Here is a 22,705-nt window from a genome sequence, read left to right as displayed (position 1 = left end):
AAGCTAGGACAGAGTTGGCTTCCTAGAGGAGAGGGTGGCAGTAAGAGACCAAGACCAAGCAATGGTATAGGAAATACTGGCCCATTTCATGGATGTCAAGGTCAAAGAGGCAACTAACATAGAGGAAGAGCTAAAGGAAATGGTCTCATTGAACTCTGGCAGAGACCAGGAGTGGTGGGATGGAAGATTGTTGCAATGTGGGATTGTGAAATATAAAGCTAAATTATTCAAGGAAATATATCCAATAGGGGGTGGGGAAGAGCAAGAGATAGCTCAGCCCCAGGAAATGGAGCAGGCTAAGAGATGCAGGGAAAGCAGGTACCAGCTTGATTGTGGGGTATAAGGTGGGACTCCCCTGAGTGAACTCAAAACCCCAAGAGAGGGGAACCTGGGTGGCTCAGTTGGTTATACATCTGCCTTTGGCTCAAGTCATGATCCCAGGGTGCTGGAATCAAGCCCCAAGTCAGGCTCCCTGATCAGCAGAGAGTCTGTTTTCTCCTTCTGTCCATCCCCCAGCTTGTGTGCTCGCATGTGTGTGCGCTCTCTCTCTCTCAAATAAATAATAAAATCTAAAAAAAAAAAAACCAAAGGTGCAAGAGAAGCAAGTAGAAGAGAGCTATAGTGGGGCACCTAGGGGCATACAGGGAGAATGATTGCCTAAATATGTCGAAGCACCTGACTCTTCTTTCAGTCTGAGAACCAAAGACCATTTCCAGACTTGCACTGACCAGTAGGGCAATGTTATTCATGTTCTTGCTAACAAAAGCCTTTTCAGTCTTGGGATGGAAGAGGCAGGCTTTGAACATCTGGATGCTAATTATGAACAGTGGGGTTGAGAAGAGAGCCAGTATGGAACTTAACAAAGAAGGACTCGGGGAGGAGCCAGCAAAAACTCCAAGGCTCAGTGGGACTTAACCTACCTCCTGGGGGCAAGAAATCAAATGCTGTATTCAGATGCCATTCTCATATGCCACTGCTAAGACTGTAAAGAGGTACATTCTTTCCAGGGACCACTTTGGCCATATGTCAAAAGATCCATAAAAATATGCCTAGCCTTTGAACAAAACTTCCACCTCTAGGGATCTAATCTAAGAAAATAAGGATTGATACAAACTCAGCTCTATGTACAAGAAAGCTCACCATCTTGTTATTCATGCTAAGGAAAATTAGAAGTAATATAAACACCCTAGATGTCCATCAACAGATGAATGGATCAAGAAGATGTGGTATATATACACAATGGAATACTATGCAGCCATCAAAAGAAATGAAATCTTGCCATTTGCGACAACATGGATGGAACTAGAGCGTATCATGCTTAGCGAAATAAGTCAAGCAGAGAAAGACAACTATCATATGATCTCCCTGATATGAGGAAGTGGTGATGCAACATGGGGGCTTAAGTGGGTAGGAGAAGAATAAAGGAAACAAGATGGGATTGGGAGGGAGACAAACCATAAGTGACTCTTAATCTCACAAAACAAACTGAGGGTTGCTGGGGGGAGGGGGGTTGGGAGAAGAGGGGTGGGATTATGGACATTGGGGAGGGTATGTGCTTTGGTGAGTGCTGTGAAGTGTGTAAACCTGGTGATTCACAGACATGTGCCCCTGGGGATAAAAATATATGTTTATAAAAAATAAAAAATTAAAATAAAAAAATTTAAAAAAAAGAAGTAATATAAACATTCAATGGTGGGCTAATGTAAGGAACTTCTGGAAAATGAACCACTATATGACCACACTAAATCACGCCTGTAAAGAACCCTAAGTGGCATTGGGAAATGCTTATGTTGTAAAATGCTATGTGGGAAAGCAAAAGCAAAATAAAACAAAACAAACAGAAGTAGAAAGTGGTATACATAGGAAAATTTCAGTCTTGTGAAAAAATTTATATATATGTTCAAATGCACAAAACTAAAATGAGGAATACTAAGGCATTAATAATCATTGTCTTGAGTAGGGATGTTATAGATTGTGTTAAAATTCTCACCAATTTTTAAAAATTAACCTGTGTTATTATAAACAGAAAACAGAAACCTACCATATAATACCTGAGCAGAATTAGGGCATGGGGAGAAATTCATTATGTTGAGGAGTTCTGCTTCCTTGTTTGACACTTCGTAATCATACCACAAAGTAACGCATGAACACACGGTCTGCAAGTCTTCTAACACCTTTAGAGCACTGTGGGTTCTGATTGCAGATAAGCTGGACACAGAGGACCCCAAATCTTTGACTTCTAAATTACTGAAATCTTTAATTCTGTTAAGATGTAGCTACATTTGACCCATTTGTAGAACACAGTAAAGACAAGTGAGACCGAACTTTGTTGAAACCAATGCAAATATTTATTACTACATTGCTGAATGGAACCAGTATTATAACCCATGTCTCTTGATTTATAAGGCATGCCAGAACTTCTACAGCAAGTTGATTGGGAAAGGGGAAAGAGCAGAACTGGGGTAAAAAGGACTAGCCAAGCTATGGTAATGAGCAGACTAAGTGTTATCCAACGGGGGACTGGATACTCGGGATCACTGTGAGGGTATCCAAGAACTCTAATCTGATGGAACTTGGCATTGGCACATGGTGGTTTCATAGACCAGTTTTTTAATATTTCGAGAATCGAGAGGTATTTACCTTAGTTAATGGCAAGAGTCAGATGGATAAGATGGTGTTACAGGCATGAAAGATGTAATGGCTGTACAACTGTGCCTCACAAAGACAGAACAGCATTTAAAAACTAGAAGCTGCTTTAGAATACAATGCAGCTTGAGGGGTCCAATGAGATCCTGAGCACCCATCAACCTGACTGTAATGCCCTGTCTCTTTTACACTTAGCCTGTGTTTCCACTGTTCCTGCCGTTTACTGCCAACTTCATGTGTTCTTTTTGTTTCATGGCTTCTGCTCATTAATGCCATCTGTTGCCTTCATCGTTTCTACTTCCTGTGTCTTTCCAACTTCTGTCCCTGCTACCAACAGCAGGGGCTCTCCAGAGACTTAGACTCTCTAACATAGAAGGTCTTATTTATGCTGTTGCTTACCTTTTTCCTCATTGGGTAGGGCTCTCCTGCCTGATTACTTCATAGAACATTGATAGGCCCAAAATGGGTTGCTCTTGGATGAGACAGGCAAATGTGGTAGAATCAGCTGGGTGCAGGAGGTGGAAACTGTGGCTAGTTTTTCTCAGAATGGACAACGGGCATTCTAAGAATTGAAAGTATAAGAGATTCCTCCCTTATCACACAGAGTCCATCCAATTTGAGACAGACCCTAGCCAAAGCTTAGAGTAAGACAGGGATCTGTCCTTAGAGAAATGAAAGCTGGCGAAGTTCTGGGAATCATAGTCCCATAAGAGAAATTGAGTCAGATGCCAGACAGGGCACACATGGCAGAAAATGGGAAAAGACTATCACATAATGCACACTTCAATGTCTATGGCTCATCCCAGCCATATTGGATTTCAGACTTGGAACAGTAGATTGGTTAATGAGCTTTGTATCTCAACCAGTCTTGGTCAAGATTAGTTTAGAACTGAGCCATTTTGAACGAACACACTGGATGCCTCTGGTCTTCTGTTGAAATTCCACAGATGCTTTCCCCATATCTAGGGAGGAAATTTTGCCTCCTTGAAGAGTATATTCTTTACCTAACAGGGTGTTAGGAAATACTTTCTGAACTTTTGAGTTTGGGATCCTGAATTTAAATAGTCAATACAAATTCCTCCATTTTATTCTGAATGGGCATCACAGTATTTAAATTTTTTTCTTTAACATGAGAACTGGTTTCCTGTGGCTGCTGTAACAAATTACCACAAATTTGGATGGTTAAAAACAATAGAATTGTGGGGCAGCTGGGTGGCTCAGCCACTTGAGCATCTGCCTTTGGCTCAGATCATGATCCCAGGGTCCTGGGATTGAGCCATGCATCGAGATCCCTGCTAGGAGGGAGTCTGCTTCTCTCTCTCCCTCTGCTCCCGCTTGTGCTCTCTCTCTCTAAAATAAGTAAATGAAATCTTAAAACAACAACAACAACAATAATAGAAATTTATTCTCTTACAGTCCTAGAGGCTTGAAGTCCCAAATCAAGACATTGGTAGGACCATGCTTCCTCTGAAGGCTTTAGAAAAGAATACTCTTGCTTCTTCTTAGCTCCTGATGGTTGCCAGCAGTCCTTGGTGCTCCTTGGTTTACAGTTGCATTTCTCTAATCTACTCATCTCTTTATATGGCCATCTTCTCTCTTCTTATACAAATTCTAGTCATCAGATTAGGGCTCACCCTAATCCAGTGTGACCTCATTTTAACAAATTACATCTGCAAAGACCCCTTTTCCAATGAAAGTCATATTCTGAAGTTCCAGGCAGACATGAGTTTTGGGGCCACACAATCCAACCCAGTATAACATATGTTAAATATTCCCCAATTTTTGGTCAAGTAAATAATGGAAAGAAAATCCTATGCTTTTCTTAGTCTCCATTGGGTGAGGTCTATTTCTTATTTATATTTCTAAAATGGATACACGATGCAGAGATGACTAAGATCATGAAACCTTGAATCTTTAACCAACTGCCTATCATCACCATAGATTCTCAAGCAATCTGAGCAGAAGGGACATCTGGCAAATGGACACTGCTTATAACTAACTGAAATTTTGGCTCTAAACTTCCAAGGAACCCCCCTACCCCATTCTAAGATTTGAAACATTGAACCACTGGGCCTCTGGTCTAAAGCCCCGAATAAAAGCAACAAAATGTCTTCTTAAAGATTCCAAAGTCAAGATTATAGCTTTCCATAGTGACAAGAGATCAAAAAGGATTCATTCAAATGAAAAAGTGTCCCAAGGGGAAAAAAGTTGATCTCTCTCCCTCAGGAAGCCACAGACACTGAGGATAAAGATATGGGCTTTGGAGTCAACTTTGACATGAGTTCAGATCCTGATTTTGTCACCTACTTGTTGGAGGACATTTTTCAGGGTAGGTTATCTTTTAAATCTCAGTTTCCTCATTAGGACAACGGAGATAATTAATATCTTCCCAGAACTATGGTGAACAGTAAATGAGATCATCTATGTAATACATTTAGTACATGTGAAGTGCTAGCTATAATCATTACTAAAGGCTACAACAACTGGCCCAAATTGCTCATATTAGGCCTTTTAACTCATAAAGCCCACACCGATTTCTACTGGAACTTCCAAGAGCAAGAATGCCCTCCCACGTAGGAAATATCCAAAGACCTTTTCTCACCAGCCACATGAAGGACAAATTCTCCACAGGGCAAACCAAAGAGCAGTCTCATATCAGCCAGACATATTAACCTAGAAGTTACAAACTGGTGGATTCCATGCCGGATTCTGTGCCTCATGAGTTTTCATTGATCTTGACAATATTTTTAAAAATTTAGAATTTGTTGTGTTAAAAATCCAAAGATGTTCTTTAAAAATCCAAATTTCTGAGTTGAAAAATCAGAATACCAGGCAATATTATGCCTTAATCTTCCCACGAATAGAGCGTCTATATACCATATTTTACAAACTGGAGCACTTTTGAGAGTGAGAGGAGGTTCTGATAATACTTGTGCCTGAACAACAGGCTTTAAGTGAAACTGCTTGAGGCAAATAGGGATAATGGTTGGTCCCCTTACCCATTACCCCAGTGTTCTGGAGCTAAGTAGGAATGAATGCCTGCCTTCTGGCTCTCTCAGTTAGCCCCCACCTCTAAGGTTTTGAATTCTCAACCTCCATTTTAATACCTTTGTATATCATACCCAGTAATAGGCCCTTTGTCACCACAATCAAACATCCCTGATCTGGGCTTCTATCATCTTCCTTCTCTAAGAAGGAAGGAGTATGGAATGAGTCATCAATCAATGCATATGCTGGACTTCATTCACGAGCTATCAGGGATTCTTATAGAATTTCCAACAGCATAGTAACACCTATGTAATGTCATTAATACTTTGTCAACATCCAATGTCTTGTTAATTAGTCCTTCTCTGCATCTATAGGTCATATATCATTGGGTTATGTCATATATGTCACAATAATTTACAGACATTGTAAAATTCTTTTTTTTTTTTTTTACATTATAAGATTCTTGAAGTGCCCTCTGAATCATAAAAGGATTGGTTTAAGAGGAACACAAACTAATTCTTTGAAAATTCTGAATTTTTAAGAAGTCCCCATCCAATGACTGGATTATGTTCCAAAAGTTTGCTTGTAAGTTTAGCATAAAGAATCAAAAGACAGGGCGCCTGGGTGGCTCAGTGGGTTAAGCCGCTGCCTTCGGCTCAGGTCATGATCTCAGGGTCCTGGAATCGAGTCCCGCATCGGGCTCTCTGCTCAGCAGGGAGCCTGCTTCCTCCTCTCTCTCTGCCTTCCTCTCTGCCTACTTGTGATCTCTCTCTGTCAAATAAATAAATAAAATCTTAAAAAAAAAATCAAAAGACATATTCTTATAAAATAATGCTGTCACCTTTCTACTCCACACACGTACACCCCAAGTAAAATGAATTATATATATTATAAAATAAATACACTGTAGTGTATCTAAAGATTAGTACTGGATACTAATCTATCCCTGGGTATTGGTAGTTTGAATTCTGTATGTAAGAGGAAGTATCTTCTAATAATTCTTTTTTTTTTTAATTTGTAAGTACTCACTCTTTAGAAATTCTGAATCAAGGCCAGTGGTGGGAGAAGTAATTTATTGAGGTGGTTTCTCTTCTGCTCATTTATATGTGCAAAATGTTTATTCATGTAGCATTTGTAAAATAAGCATAATACATATAATCAATGTCAATGTTCTCTATTACCTAGAATATTTGATGTATAGAAATAAACATAATACAGAAATATAGAAAAAATGTCATTCCTTGATCAAAGTAGATTATTTGAAACTTACGGTATGGGATAGGATTATTTAGAGCTGGTGGGTGAGTTGGAAAGCATCCTGCTTGAAGAGATAGGCGACCTTGTTTTGAGTTCAATCTCTGCTATTAACTGATTGTGCAACTTTGGGTAAAATAGCTTACCCTCACTGAGATACAGCTTTCTTATCAGAAATCTGAATAAGAATGATAAAAATAATTTATATTTCACAGACTTGTTTTGAAGATAAATTGAGGTAACCTATGTGATACAGCTTCGTACACTGTGAAATGCTGTGAAAGAATAAATAGAAAAGTGAATGAACATCTTTTAAGCTCTTATTATGAATGAAGAAATGTGATGAAATTGCTATAATTAACTAGCTACCAATACTAATTGCAGTGGCAGCAGTGGTATCATTGCAATTGCCCCTCTAAATCTTCCTCTTGTTAGATACAAATGAAAAGACCAGATCATCTCTTCCACTCTAAGCAGAAACCAGTCTCCTCCTACTGAAAATACTCACTGAACAGCAGGCTTGTAAACATCCTGCCTTCTGATTTTAATGACAATATTACAATGGAGATGAGGCCACATCCTGGCCTACACCCCAGAGTAGGAATGATATTGACTCATTGCGAATATTATGAAGGAGAAATACCTTCTTAAAGAGTTAGATAATGGCAACATTCAGCCAAACTTGGACTTCATATTTTTATGGGGCAGGGGGAGGAAATGGTCTTGGGTCGAACTAGAACCTATTAATGGTATTATTATTTGATTCCTAGAACTTACATAGTATTGTGTGTTGGTTTGCTGCAGATGCCATAACTAAGTGCCACAGACTGGATGGTTTAACAGAAATTTATTTTTTCACAATTCTGGAAGTTAAAAGTTTAAGATCGAGGTCTTGGTGTAGACCAAGTGTAGCTGGTTTCTTCTGAGGCTTCTTTCAGCTTGTAGATAGCTGTCTTCTCCCTGTGTCTTCACATGGTCTCACTGGGTGTATTTACATGGTCTGTGTGTTTCTATGTCCTAATCTTCTTCCTTTTTTTTTCTTTTTTTTTTTTTTTAAGACTTACTTATTTGAGAGAGAGAGAGAGTGAGCATGTGAGAATGGGGTGAGGGGGAGAGGGAGAGAAAGAATCCTGAGGCAGACTCCCCTCTGAGTTGGAGCCTGATGCAGTGCTTGAGCCCAGGACCCTGAGATCATGACCTGAGCTGAAATCAAGAGTTGGCCACTTAACCAACTGAGCCACCCAGACATCCTCTAATCTTCTTTTCTTATAGGAGTATCAGTCATATTGTATTAGGGCCCACACTAATGGCCTCATTTTTAACTTAGTACATTTTTAAAGACCTTATCTCCAAATATAGTCACCTTCTGAGGTATGAGGGGTTAGAACCTCAACATATGAATTTTGAGGGAATGCAATTCTGCCCATAATACCTTATAAGATAAATCAGTGAACTTTGTTCTCAAGAAATTTTCCCTGTGCTATGTCCTTTATCTTTTCCTTCTCCCTCCAGTCTTGTCCCACCCCCAATACCAAAACCACCTAGACCCTTCAGTTTCATAGCACTCCAAACACTATTTCATGAATATAACATCGCTACTGACATTGGCAGCTCCATTTCACTGACATGGTGTTCAAAAAAAGCTTGTGTAGATTAAAATACCAGTTCTTCATGAAACATCTTCAAAAAGTCTTTCTAGAAGCCACTCTTCCTTGACCCACATTCTATGCTTCTACTTATTTTAGTATCTAAGTAATTCCAAGGTCTATATCAAGACTTCTTGTCTACTGGTCTACTCATTTCCTTAGATTCTGGTTTCTTGATAAGCTTGTTTTATCTTTTAGTCATTCTTCCAGAATGGAATTCCTCCCCCCCCCCTTGATTCTTAGTCATTACCCAGAAGGAAGTCATTAGAAGTGGGCTTGATATTGTTCTTCCAACTAAGCATATTTGTCTTCATCTATTCACACAAGAGATGCATGTTTCAAACCTTGTAGCGCGACTCAGGCTAACTCCTAAGTAAGCCAACTTACAGTCTTGATGCTTGTTTGCCACTCCATTTGTTCTCCACCCTGAATATACTAAGCTGATGGTTTCAGTGATGTTACATAACAGGGATTTCATCAGCTTTCTGGCTAGTGACATATATGGCTATGTTTGTGACCTCAGATACTCCAGGACCATGTAGCTCCCAGACAAAATTTAATTACACTGACGAGCATCCTAAAATGAATACGTCATCAAGCATAATAACAATGTCAAATCTATCATTGACAAAAAACACCAGTCCATCAGTGATAATCAATTAATATTTTCCAAGGTTTTTGAAACAAAAGGCTTTATAGACATTTCCAGACACCAATAAGAGTTAATAGGATTATTAATTCACAGGACTAGTTTTTTCCCTTGTATTTTCTTCCTTCTAATTTAAGCCCCAGCTACTAAGATAATTTCAAAATAAAATAGTTTGTTTTTTAAATTTTTTAAAAAGATTTTTATTTGTCAGAGAGAGAGAGCACAAGCAGGGGGAAGAGCAGGCAGGGGGAGAAGCAGATTTCTCACTAAGCAGGGAGCCTGATGCGGGGCTTGATCCCAGGACCCTGGGCCCATGACCTGAGCCAAAGGCAGATGCTTAGCCAACTGAGCTAGCTACACAGGTGTTCCAGAAAAAAAAAAAAAAAAAGAAAGATTAAGTCCAGGTACCTAAATGATGAGATAATAACAGTTCTTCTGATGCTATAGAATGCAACCTCCTCTTGAATAAACTTAAAATGAGACTTTGCTGAAACAGGTTTGTAAAACTAAATATTTTTCAACTTTTACAAGCAGCCACTTCCCAATCCTCTGGCAAGCATGCCATAGGCAGCCACCCCTATATAAATATGCAGTTAGAAAGATAAACACTCATTAAAGTCCCTAGTGGTAGCATTGTTTCTCAGGGTTCAGCAATATTTGTTCAGTAAGTAGATAAAGAAAGAGATTAGCAATGTTTCCATTGGGCTTTACTCCTTCCTAAAGCCAGCCAGCCCTCTCCTTAGGAGCATGGCAGTCTTGTGTGTGTGTGTGTGTGTGTGTGTGTGTCTGTGTCTGTGTGTGTGTGTGCATGTGTGTGTTCCAGAATGTCTTAGGACAACTTTCTGCTTCAAGGACAAACCAAACCCCTCATTGGGTACATGCTAAGTTATTCATTTTTTTTAGGACATTAATTTTAGTAACTTAATAAGTCAGACTTCCAAAATAATAGGAGTAAATCTGTAGAACAAATTTCTTATTTAAACATGTCAGTATAGCTTAAATATTTACACATGAAAGTAAAAATGAGTTGGGTGCATGCTCTAATCTCATTTCATAGACTTACAGACTGTCTAAGGGCTTAATCTATCAGTTAGTGTAGAAAGAGCTCTCGTCTTGGTTCCAACTGAATTAAGCCAACGATTAACCATATGATATTTGGGAAAGCTGGGCTGGGCTTACCTTACAAAATAAAGGAGAATGGAGAAGATGAGCTCTAATATCACTCAGATTCCAAAAATTTATGATATGCTCTTGGGGAAAATAGATCTCATCTTCCTATCTCAAAATGTTTTGGTGAGATTAAATGCCAGGATGTACTCCAAAACATCATGTTGACCATGGAATAGAATTCACAGGTGAGGAGTAACTGTATTTGCTTTCTTAAATCAGGATTTGGCAGAATAAATGAAAGAAAAACAATAGTATAAAATATTTGCCCCTCCACTTAGAGAAGGAAGGAAATAATTTTAGATTCTAGAGTTATTTGTGGCTCTTTCAGATAGAGATTGGGTGAAGTAATTAAATTTGTCATGTGTTAATATGTTGGTTCTGAGCAACTAATGTAAAATCTTTGACAAACAAAGCAATATGGTTCTCTTATCTGATTAAAATTTTCAAAATATTAACAAACTAATCTTTTCAAAAGATTAATTTAGTATTTAGGTATATGTTACTTTCTTTAAACTTGTTCATTGTTAATTAATTTCAAATACTTTTCCAGGGTCTGGGGATACAATGGTGAACAAAACAGGCAGTCACTGCCACCAGGGAGCTTAACTTCCAACATTCGTAAGGGAAAATAAAAATACATACTAATAACTATACCAAATCAGTAGAGGGATAAGTGACATAGTAATATTTAAAACAAAGTAAGAAAGATAGAGGAGTATCAAAGAAGGGAAATACTGTTTTCTATGGACTGGCCAGAGAATACGTCAATGATAGGGAACAACAGGAGACTGGAGGGAACAAAGAGGAAGTCATGTGGATACAGTCCAGGTAGAGGGAACAGCAAAGGCGAAAGCTCTATGCAAGAGGGACCTTGGGGTATCTGGAAACAGCAAGAAGACCACAGTGGTTGAGTAAGAATAAAAGGAATGATTCCCAAGGAAATCCAAGGAAAGAGTAACTTACCGTCCCCTTAACATTGACTTTAAGTCCAGCAAAAACTTTAAGTACAGAAAAAAAAAAAAAAGGACTTTATTTATTTATTTATGTATTCATTCATTCATTCATTTATTTGAGAGAAAGAGAGAGCGCATCCACAAGCCCGGGTGGGGGGTGCAGAGGGAGAGAATCTCAAGCAGATTTCCTACTGAACACATAGCCTGACTTGAGGCAGGGCTCAATCCTAGGACCCCAAGATCACGACCTGATTCAAAACCAAGAGTCGGACACTTACCTGACTGAGCCACTCAGGCACTCAAGTCCAGCAGAAACTCTTTATTGAACTTCTTTTGTTTTGTGCCTCAGTGTTTCATTTGTAAACTGGGGATGATAATGGTACCTCATAGGCTTGTGAGAACTAAATGACTTACTAAATATAAAGAATAATTAAGATGGCATCTACCACTGAGTAGACCATGGAAGGCTAGTTTTTATTACTGTTATCATCATCTCTTTATTCACAACATCAATAAATCAATTTTTTAAGCCAATAGTATTATTTTGTGTCAACCATTAATTATTGGGTGAGTGTCCTTACACATGTTCTTAGAACATTAGGTAAGGTCATGGTATGTGATGACTCAAGTGCAGAGGTTCATGTCATCAAATGTCTTACAGAGAACTTAAAATACACGGAAAAGAACTGGGGTATGAAATTTAATATGTTAATTTAGACATAAAATGAATATGTTATATGCATATACTCAATGGAGTTTTTCTTTATTTTTTTCAGTCAATCTTAGTTTACTCTCTTGATGGCAACACAGAATTCTTGGATGTTTGCAATCTCTTTCACATTCATTTGCAGCATGTGTTCTGAATTGATTCCTTGTTTCTCAATTACAACCATCATGGAATCAAGATTAATAACCTGCTCGGTGAGTTTTGTACACTTTGGAATCTGGAGACTTTGTACTCATTGTGGCCTTTCTGGCTCTCTGTGGTTCTTTCTAAATGCTCCTGCAGTGAAGGTCAAGGACAACAGCAAAGACAGGGAACCTGCCTGACTTTGGGCCATCCCTACCTGCTTCCATTATTTCTTCTCTTCTCCCAGGGATTTAATCATGGTTGAGGAGAGTCTGGAAGTAGATTTAAAGTTCACTAATAAAACTCCTGTCCTTAGAACAATGCCTGGCATATTGGGGTGCTCAATAAGTATTTGAGGAATAATTAAACATATGATAGGTCCAGTGGACCATGCTGCACTCTCCTAAAGAGACTGTCACTGAAGCATGACTGAGAGGTAGAGCACCTGTCTACTGTACTATCCTGTGGAGCTGGAGTCCCATCTTCTCCTGCCACATGGAGTATCTGCCTACATTATCAGGCTCTTCAACTCAAGGCACAGGGAACCTGGGGCAGGCTTTACTTTTAAAAAGTGGCCATTGCACCTGGTTTCCCTAGTTTTAAGAGATTGAGAAGAGCTTATGGAGAGAGAAAGAAAGAAAGGGGAGAAGGGAAGGAAGGAAGGGAAGAAAGGGGGAGGGAGGTAGGAATAGGAGGAGGGAAGAAAGGAAGGGAGGGACGGAGGGAGAAAAGAAAGAAAAAAGGAAAGAAAGAAGGAAGGAAAAGATATCCTGGAAAGATTTTTATTTCTGGCCTCACTGGTCATTCCCTCAACATTTCTCTAGAAAATACTTAGTAGGTGTCCCTACCGTATTGAACATAGAATAAAGTAACATAACACTGTAGACCTGTATACAACCAAATAAAATACTTCATAAAAATCACAAGTGGCACAAAAATAGAATTCTATGTACCATATAATGTCAAATGGGAGGATTGATTTTCAGTGAAGAGAAACAGGAAAGCTTCAAGAGAAGAGGTGGTATTCTCTTTATCATGGAAAGAATGAAGAACATTTCAATCAGCAGAGTGATTATTTGTGATTAGTAAATACTAGAATATTAGCAGTAATAGAATAACAGCAATATTATACCACCTGTCAGAAAGTTTCATTATTAATTCAGCATCCAAATATGTCTCTGAATTTTTGTCTGTGATTCCTTGTGTCCCAAAACCGTGACTCTGAGCCACTTGAACCAAGAAACACAGGTAAGAACAAGTCAGTTTCTAAGACCATGAGCTGGGACACTTTCATAGTCTTTGGTGGAGGTATTTTTCCTTCTTTTCTTTACTGCACACATGAGAGATCTGTCCCAGATGACAGATTTTTGATGTTCATTCTTTCTCAGTTAATAATTGTATTTATTTTATTGCAGAAATGAATTACCATCTTTCTCTAAGAATGCTTTCAAGTATCATGTTTCTCCTGAATAATGATGAAAAGTGGAGACTATGACAGGTGTATATTTGAGAAAGATTTAAAGGGAGGATGAGATTGAGACTTTTTTTTTTTTTTCAAATTCCATTCCTACAATTTTGCCCATTTATTCAGCAAGTATTCATGAACCACCTGCTTTGTGTCAGCCTAGAGGACAGAAAGAGGATTCCTGGCAGAGCTTTTAAGTGTTACTAATTTATACTGTAACTATTCAATAGAAATGCCCTCCTTTTTTTTCATATATGATGTGTAATCCAACATCTAGTTAAGGCTTTAATTTTGGTTGTTCGTTTCCCCCAACAGCGTGGATGAGTCATATTACTCAAGGAGCATTTGGTGGTTAAGAAGCAAGGAGCATAGTCAGGGCACATACATTCATCTAGTATTTACTGAGCCGGGTACTATATATAAAATATAATGTTATGTGTAGTTTAGTTTTCTGAAAATGACAAACAGTAGAAGATAGAAGAAAGTAGGTGAGTTTTAAAGTTCAGCATACATTTATTTTTGTTCTGAAAAGGAGAAGGCAGGTGTGGGAAGAAGGCAGATAAAGCAAGTTGAATATCAGATTACCCACTGGGAGAAATTCAGTGCCCACCAAAGAAATGTCTACTTAAACAAGGACAGAGTATCTGCTACCTGCTGGACGATACAAAAGGTGACTCGTGCCTGAGGTTCGCTCCGCCTGTCGTGCCTCCAGCCCCACACTGTGGCTAACACGTCCTGCAATGTTGGGGACAGCCTGCCCGCTGGGGTGCCTCTAACCCGCGCTCCGCATGCGGGAGCCGGCAGCCGCCCCCCCAGTAACCCCGGCTCCTGACGCCGGAGTCCCGCCCCGCTCGGGCGAGCGGGCCAATGGGCTGGGCCCCAGGGGGCGGGCCGCGGCCGGGCGGGAGGTGCGAGGCCCGGGGGGCGGAGCGAACGGGGCGGGGCGAGCGCGGCGGCGCGGTGGTGGCCGAAGCTGCTGGGGCGGCGGCGGTGGCAGCTTGGCCCGGCGTCCGCGGGTCGTGGGGGATGGGGGCGGCGAGCTCCAGCCCTCGGCGGAGGCGGCGGCGGCCGTGAGTGTTGGGCGGGCGTCCGCGTCCGGGACGCAGGATGGAGCGCCGCGGTGAGTATGGGGCTGCGGCGCTAGGTCCGGCCGCGGCGGCTGGGGCTCCGGGCTCGGGGCTCGCGGTTTGGGGCTCGGGGCAGGAGTGGTCCGCGGTGCGGCGGGCGGGTTGCCGTCTAGGGTGTGGGTGGCCCATGCGGCGACCCCGAGCCTGGGGGGCGGCGGGCTGCGCTGGGGGTCGGACTCTTGTCCTCGGTGCTCCTGGTCATCCGGGAGGGGTCCGACGGGGCGAACGGCGCCCGGGGTGCGGCAGGAGTGGAGGAACCAGGAAGGGCGCAAGCAGTCGCTGCGCGGACACTTCGGACCCCGGATGGGTGTCCTGAGTTACGCGAAGCTGCGCGGCCGCCGCAGAGAGGCTCGCCGGACAGACTTAAATCGCGTCCCAGGCTCCCCCCACCCCCGCCTCGCGCCCCCCACCCAGGAGCGTCCTGCAGCCCTTCTTCCTTTCGTGCCCTTATCGCCTCCGTGCGAAGTTCGGGGTTCCTTTACTTCTTAACCTATTGGTTTTCTTCACTGGGACTTCACGTTCGTCTTCCTCGCTTGGGGATCTTTTTGGAAGTTTGGTGGCGGTTTCTGAAATTTCAGTCTGACAAATCGCAAAGGTGAGATAAAATAACAGACATCTCGTATTCCATATCTACCTTTTCTTATCACACTTATGTCACCTAGGCCCAGGCTGTTTATTATTTGGAGAGGTGGGGGAAGAACTGTAGGTAGAAAAACACTTTCTCTTTCTGAGTGCCCCTACTCCTGCTTCTCTGTCACTCTCCACACCGCTCCCTTCTCCCTACTCCTCTTTTCCCCCCAGTAACTGTCCCTTCACCACCACCCCCTTCGTACAAGGTCTATCTCGCTTTTTCACCGCAACCACTCTTTACAGACAAGGGTGAGGCGTTTTTTGGTTTATTTATTTATTTTTATTATTATTATTTTTTTTTTACCACTACCCCTTTATACATTGGGGTTTGGGGATTTTTTGATGTCCTCAGTCTTCTAATGTTGGATATTTGGGGATAGTTAAGTGTTTGGTGAAATTTCCAAGACCGTGATGGAGCCAAAATTGCCATCGAGCTTTTGTTTCTCATATCTCTTTTCCTTTCCCCTTTTAGTGAGAATTACCTTTGTATCTTCATTCCATTTGTGAAAGGGGTTTTCTCTTCAGGAAAAAGAATTCATGAGTAAAGAAGTCAGAACAACTTCTCTGACTGAGAATCTTGGAGATTTAGATTCCTTTCTTCAGAGATTTCTTTAAGCAGTTTGCCAGAAATGCATAATTAAAAAATGCTCCCTGATTGTAGGAACAGTGCAAGTGAAGAGCCCTGACGCCTAAAATTCATTAACTTTATTGTATGAATAGCTCTGGTCTCCTGATTCTGAGAGGTATTTGAGAGTGAACTTGGAGGAAAGTAAAGTAGGCCTGGGTAGAAAACGTTTCAGTCCCCAAATCTGTAGGAAATAGAACTTTGGCTGAGATGGAGACAGCACTGTTCAGCAAATCTGTGGTGGCTGGTCTTTCCCACTCTTCCCAGCTGCCTAAAATAGAACATCCACCTATATTATCGGTGCCTTCACTTCCCAGCTGTTGAAGCCCTTGACCTAGGAATGTGGGCTTCTACAACCACTGTTGGTCCCAGGAGTGAGCACTATGTTGAACAAAGCTCACACCCAGAAGTCCTGCTGGAAGGGTTTGCATTCCAGTGCCATTGGTGATTCATTCAGCAGTCACCCAAATACATCAGTTTCATCCCACTGTAGATTAGACCAGGGTCCTGTGGAAGCTTTCATAGGAAATTATAAATTGATGGGGGCCAAGGCATAATATATTGGGTTACCCAAGAAAAGTATATTCAATGTCCTATAGGAAAGTAGAGGGATGATTTATTTTCTCTGAAGGGAATGAAAAGGCTTCTTGGAAGAAATGATGTTGTGTGTGAGATTGAAATTAAGAGAATAATTTTAGTAATCACAGAAGGCAGAAAGGCCCTTCTGGACAGAATTGCTTGTTATCTGTAATGCATACCAGGATATTAGTAATCAGCTTCCGTGATTCTGCTTTGAAGGCTATTTTGTTTGTTTTTAGTTTGCTACCTCAGCTCCAGATGATGATGAGCCACAATACATAAGAACACATTAATGTGTAAAGAAACAAGGAGGTTTAAAAGGAGGGTCAGGAACACGTTTTGGTACATGAGGATTTTTGTGGAGTGTTTACCTTTCCTTCTTTGTCTTTATTATTACTCTGATAAACAAAAGAGGCATTTGCTTATACTGTCTCCTTAGATAAGAATTCTTCTTTTTCTTAGAAAATGTTTCAATATTTGTCATCGAGAAAGTTTTTAAATACCATAGTCTTCCTTCCCAAGGAGAGAGATGGAAAATAGTTTGACAAGTATTAAGGAAGGGAGTCAGTTGAGTTTGAAGGACTACTTCTGTAATTTTATAATTTATTTATTTAATACTCATTGACCACTAGCATGCTATCAGATTTTTATACACTTTGAGTGAGTTTAGACAAACGTGTACACCCATGTAATCACCTCTGTAATCAAGATCTTAAAACACTGCCATCGATCCAAAAAGTTCCATCATGCTCATTTGGAACTCCCTCACCCCAAAACTCCTGTCCCCAGGCAACGAGTCATGCTTTTTGTTACTAAAGATTAATTTCATCATCTTCTAGAATTCATGTAAATGGAATTATATAGTATATATTCTTTTGTGCCTGGCTTCTTTCATTTAACATAATGCTTTTGAGAATCATTTATGATTTTTGCCATATCATGGATATCTTTTGTTAAATACTATTCCGTTGTAAGGCTATATCATAATTTGTTTATGCATTCATCTGTTGATAGACATGTGGTCTTTCTCCAGTTTTTGACTATCATGGAAAACAGTTGCTGTGCACATTTATGTGCAAGTTTTTGGATGAATGTATGTTTTCATTTCTGCTGGGTTGTATGGTAAATGGGTTTAATTGTATAAGAAACCACCAGCCTGTTTTCCAAAGTGGTACCTCGTTAGCAGCACCATGTGAGAGTTTTAGTTGCTCTACCTCCTACCCAAAGTTTGGTAGTTAAGTCTAGCTAAAATTAAGAATTCTAGTAGACATTTAGTGGTATCTCATTGTGGTTTAAATTTGCATTTCCCTGATACAAATGATGTTGAACACTATTTCATGTACTTATTACCCATTTGTGTATTTTCTTTTGTGAAGTTTCTATTCAAATATTTTACTCATTAATTTATTGGGTTGTTTGTTTCTTATTGAGTTTTAACAGTTTTTTATATAATTTGGATACAATTCCTTTGTCAGGTATTTTTTCCCAATTTGTCACTTGTCTTTCACTTCTTAAATTGTTTTTCAAAGAGAAGTTCTAAATATTGATGACATCCAGCTTACCAGTGTTTTTCTTTTGTGGTTGTTGCTTATTGTGTCTGTTTGATTTTCTCCCATATTTTCTTTAAAAGAGGAATGCTCAAACATTTTCTTAAGGGACTAGAATATAAATATTTTAGGCTTATAGATTATACATCTCAACATTCAACTCTGCTATTGTAGCTCAAAAGCAATTATTGACAGTACATAAACATTAGAAATGACCGTGTTCCCCCCAAAACTTTTATTATAAAAACAGGCAGCTGCCCTCTCTGAATACTAAATTTAAAAGGCTGATAGACTTAGGTTATATGTTTAGGTCTCTGATACATGTTGAGTTTAATTTAAGGTATGCTGTGACTTACGCACCCAGGATCATTTGTTTCTCATATAGATATCAAGTTATTTCAGTATCATTTATTGAAGAGACTATCTTTTCTCCCATTGAATACTTTGATACCTCTTGAAAATCAATTGACTGTATATATGTAGTTCTTTTTCTGGACTCTATTCTGTTGATGTGTGTCTCTATATCAGTGTCATGCTATTTTGACTACTGTAGCTCTGTAGTTAAGTCTTGAATTCAGGCAGTGTAAGTCCTCAAACTTTGTACTTTTTCAATATCGTTCTGGCTGTTTCAGTTCTTTTATGTAATCATATACATGTTAGACCCAGCCTGTCAATTTCTATAAAAAAGCCAGGAGGATTATTGTTTGGGTTTGCTTCAAAGTATATATCAATTTGAGAGAAATAAAAGTTTTAACATTATTGAGTCTTCCAATCCATGAACATGGTATTCTTGTTGATTTATTCACTTCTTTAATTTCTTGCATTAGTGTTTTATAGTTTTAAATTTTGGATCTTGGATGTGTTTTATTAAATTTATTCCTAAAAAATCTTGTTTTTTGATGTTACTGTAAATGCTATTAGTTTCTAAAATTTTATTGTCCAATTGTTTGTTGCTAGTATATAGAAATAAAATTGAGGTATATTGACTTTATCTTCTGTGACCTTGTAATATTAATTCATGAGTTGTAGTAGCTTATTTATAGGTTCCTTAGGATTTTCTAGGTAAACAAACATGTCAACTTAGAATAAAATGTTTTACTTTTTCCTTTTCAATCTGAATGTGTTTCATTTTTGTCTTGTTCTATTGTACTGGCAGATACCTTCAGTAACAATATGAATCCTTAAGAGGAAAACATGGTCCTTCATCACAGTGTTAGCTGTAGATTTTTTGTAGATGCCTTTTATCAGGCATCTGAAATTATTTTCTGTGCTGACTGCTTTAATCATGAATAGATGTGGAGTTTTAGCAGATGGTTTTCCTCTATTGAATATTAAAATAAGCTTGCATTCCTGGTTAAAATGTATTATCCTTTTTTTATGTATTTGATTTGACTTACTAACACCGTGTTAACAAATTTGGCCTGAAGTTTTCTTGTAATGTCTTTGTCTGATTTTGTTATCAGGGTAATGTTGATCTCACAGAATGAGTTGGGAAGTGTTTCTGCCTCCTTCTGTGTCTCCTCTATTTTCTGAGAGTTTTTCTGGGATTATTTTAACTGTTCAATAGATTTCATCATTAAGCTCATCTGGGTCTGCAGTTTTCTTTGTAGACATTTTAAATTATGAATTCAATTTCTTTAATACATGTGAGGCTATTCAGATTTTCTGTTTCTTTTGTTAGATTTGGTTATTTGTGTCTTTCTAGGAATTTTCCCATTTCATCTGAGTTGTTGAACTGGCAAATTTTTGTAACATTCCTATTACCCTTTTAATATCTCTAGGGTTTGTACTCATAGTTCTTCTTTCACTCATGATTTTAGTAATTTGCATTTTCTCCCTTTATTTTTTAATTAGTCTAGCTAGATATTTATCTGTTTACTTGCTCTTTTCAATTTTTAGTTACATTGCTTTTTCTCTCTTGTCTGTTTTCGATAGATTTCTACTCTTACCAATATTCCTTTCTTTTACTTAATGTGGGTTTAGTTTGCTTTTTACTTTCTAGCTTCTTAAAGTGGAAGTTTAGATCATTGATTTTAGAAATTTTATTTTTAAAAGCATCTAACCACTGCATATTTATCTAATCACTGCCTTTAATATGTAACTTACACAGTTTGAAATGCTATGTTCTCATTTTCATTCAGTTCAAAATATTATCTAAAAGTATATTTTATAATTTCCCATTATTTGGGGATATCCCTATTATTTACTGTTATTAATTCCAAATTTAATTTTGTTTGGGTCAGAGAATATGACCTATATGATTTCAGTCCCCTTAAATTTATTGGGACTTGTCAAATGGTCCCATGTATGGTCTGACTTAGTGAATATTTTATGTGCATTTGAATAGAACATATACCCTGCTGTTGTTGGGTGGTTATTTATGTCTATCAGGTCAAGTTGGTTGATAGTATTGTTCAACTTTATATATCCTTACAGATTGTCTATCAGTTTATGAAAGAGGAATGTTGAAATCTTAACTATCAATGGGATTTCTGTTTTTCCCCACATTTCTGTCAGTTTTGCCTCATGTATTCTGGAGCTCTTTTTAGTTGCAGAAATTTGTAGGATTATGTCTTTATGATTAATTGATTTTTTTAGGTGCAAAAATTTGTAGGATTATGTCTTTATGACTAATTGATTCTTTATCATTATGATATTCTATCCTTGGTAAAACTCCTTTTCCACTATAATAGAGTTACTTCTTTCTTTTGATTTGCATGATGTATCTTTTTCTGTTGTTTTGCTTTCAATTTATTTCAAGTCTATTTCTTATAGGCAGTATGTGGTTGATTTTTATTTTTCTATTCATTTTTATAATCTCTGCCTTTTTATAGGGCTGTTTAGAGTATTTATATTTAGTGTAATTATTGCTATGATTGGGCTTAGGTTTATCCTCTCACTTTTTGTTTTTAATCTGTCTCATCTGTTTGGTTTTTTTTCCTCTATTTTTATTCTTGTCCTGCCTTCTTTTGGATTATTTCTTTAAAATTCCACTTATGTTCTCTGTTGGCTTCCTAAGTGTATATATAAGGGTTTTAACATACATTTTTAGCTTCCTCTTATTATTTTTTCTTCTTATGATAAACACCTTCAAACAATATTATGCTATTTTATATAATTTACGAACCTTATTGTATAGTTTCATTTCCCTCCTGTGTGCTATTGTCATATATTTTACTTCTGTATATGTTGTGAATGACACAACACATCATTATTACTTTTGTTTTAAATATGAATTTTTTAAGTTCATAGGATTTAAAGATTCTTCTAAAGCTTCTTTGGGGTGAAGCCAGAATACCATATTTGTTAGGTCTGACTTAGATATGCTAATAACACATGCTGTTTTGGGACTAATTCTTCAGTGTTCATCAGGTCTCTCAACTCTGGCTGATGAAAACTCTGAAGTCTTTCAGCCCTGTGGGAGCCCTGGGAATTGTTCAGTTACAATTCTCTGGAAATTCTTTGCCTATCCCTGGTGGGATTTCTTCCACACATTTGTGGCTTTGTATTCAGCAAGAGAATTAAGGAATTGCCTGTGCAAATTTCTGGAGATCATCCTTTGCCTACCTCCTTCCTCTTTGGTACTTTGTCCTGCAGATTCCAGCTGCCCTAGTCTGCTTTGCTTGTCTTTCTACTTCCTGTGCCATGGTCTAGAATGTGCCTCCAGGCAGAAGGTTGGGGCAATTGAAAGCCTACTTCATTTGTTTGTGTGATCCCATACCTCAAGGATCATAGTTCTATGCTGTCTGTAGTCCAGTTCTGAAAAGAATATAGTGGAAGGGCAAGTCTGGGCTCATTTCTGTGCTTGATGTATCTAAAAATTTAAGGCTTTTTTAATCTAAAGATTTTTTTCTTTTTCCTTGGAATTTATTTAAAAAATTGTGTTATTTGCTCTACAAAATGACCCACAGTCTAGATTTTGCTGGGTGCATCCTGTGATATAATTTAGCATGTTTATATATTGCTTAGAAAGTAGTATTTAGGCCTAGAGCAGAATTTCTCAACTTTGACTTTATTTCTTAAACTTGACACTATTTGGGCCTGATAACTCTGCTAGGAATGGTGGTGTTTAGGCTTAGTTGCGGTGGGGGGGGGGGGCGGAGGGGGGAGGTGCTCTCCTGTGCAAGTAGGATGTTTTAGCAGCATCTCTGTCCTCTACCCACTAGATGTCAGTACAACCCCCTCCCCAGTTGTGACAACCAAAAATATCTACAGAAATTTTAGAATGTTTTTAGATCCATGTTCTGTTATGGAAAGTAGCCTACCTAAACCTCAGAAACAACTTCAAGAATATGAAGGTATCTACCTAGCAAAAATAACAATGTTGGCTAGTTAACACTGCAGAGAATACATGAAAAAGATTTTTAACAAGCAGTTGGAGGCTTTATAGAACAGTTGACTCAAGAGCAACATTATAGGGGGTGTTAGTTTCTGTTTCAGAAGGAAAAAATAATGAGGATAATGTAAATTGGTAAAAAACAGTTCATTTTCAATTATATATTGCTTTCATAAATTTTTTTCTGCAACTCATTGAATATTTTAAGATGTTGGACTTCTACAATAGATACACAGATGG

The 22,705-nt window shown here is 38.7% G+C and overlaps 1 long non-coding RNA gene across 2 annotated transcripts in view; it reads right to left on the bottom strand.

Moving 5' to 3' along the window:
- The window catches only part of LOC123387365, a 50,202-nt gene extending 35,783 nt beyond the window's left edge, over positions 1-14,419 (bottom strand). For both annotated transcript variants that reach the window (XR_006601823.1, XR_006601824.1), the window contains exon 1: positions 14,273-14,419. This is a non-coding gene — a long non-coding RNA (uncharacterized LOC123387365). The remainder of the gene's footprint in view (positions 1-14,272) is intronic.
- Between the last annotated feature and the right edge of the window lie 8,286 nt (positions 14,420-22,705).

The sequence above is a fragment of the Mustela putorius genome, unplaced genomic scaffold (genome assembly GCF_011764305.1).
Source record: "Mustela putorius furo isolate JIRA1106 unplaced genomic scaffold, ASM1176430v1.1 tig00003853_pilon_pilon_pilon, whole genome shotgun sequence".
Classification (NCBI taxonomy): Eukaryota; Metazoa; Chordata; class Mammalia; order Carnivora; family Mustelidae; genus Mustela; species Mustela putorius.
Note: the sequence above shows the minus strand (reverse complement) of the source record. Positions and strands in the feature narration are given on the sequence as shown.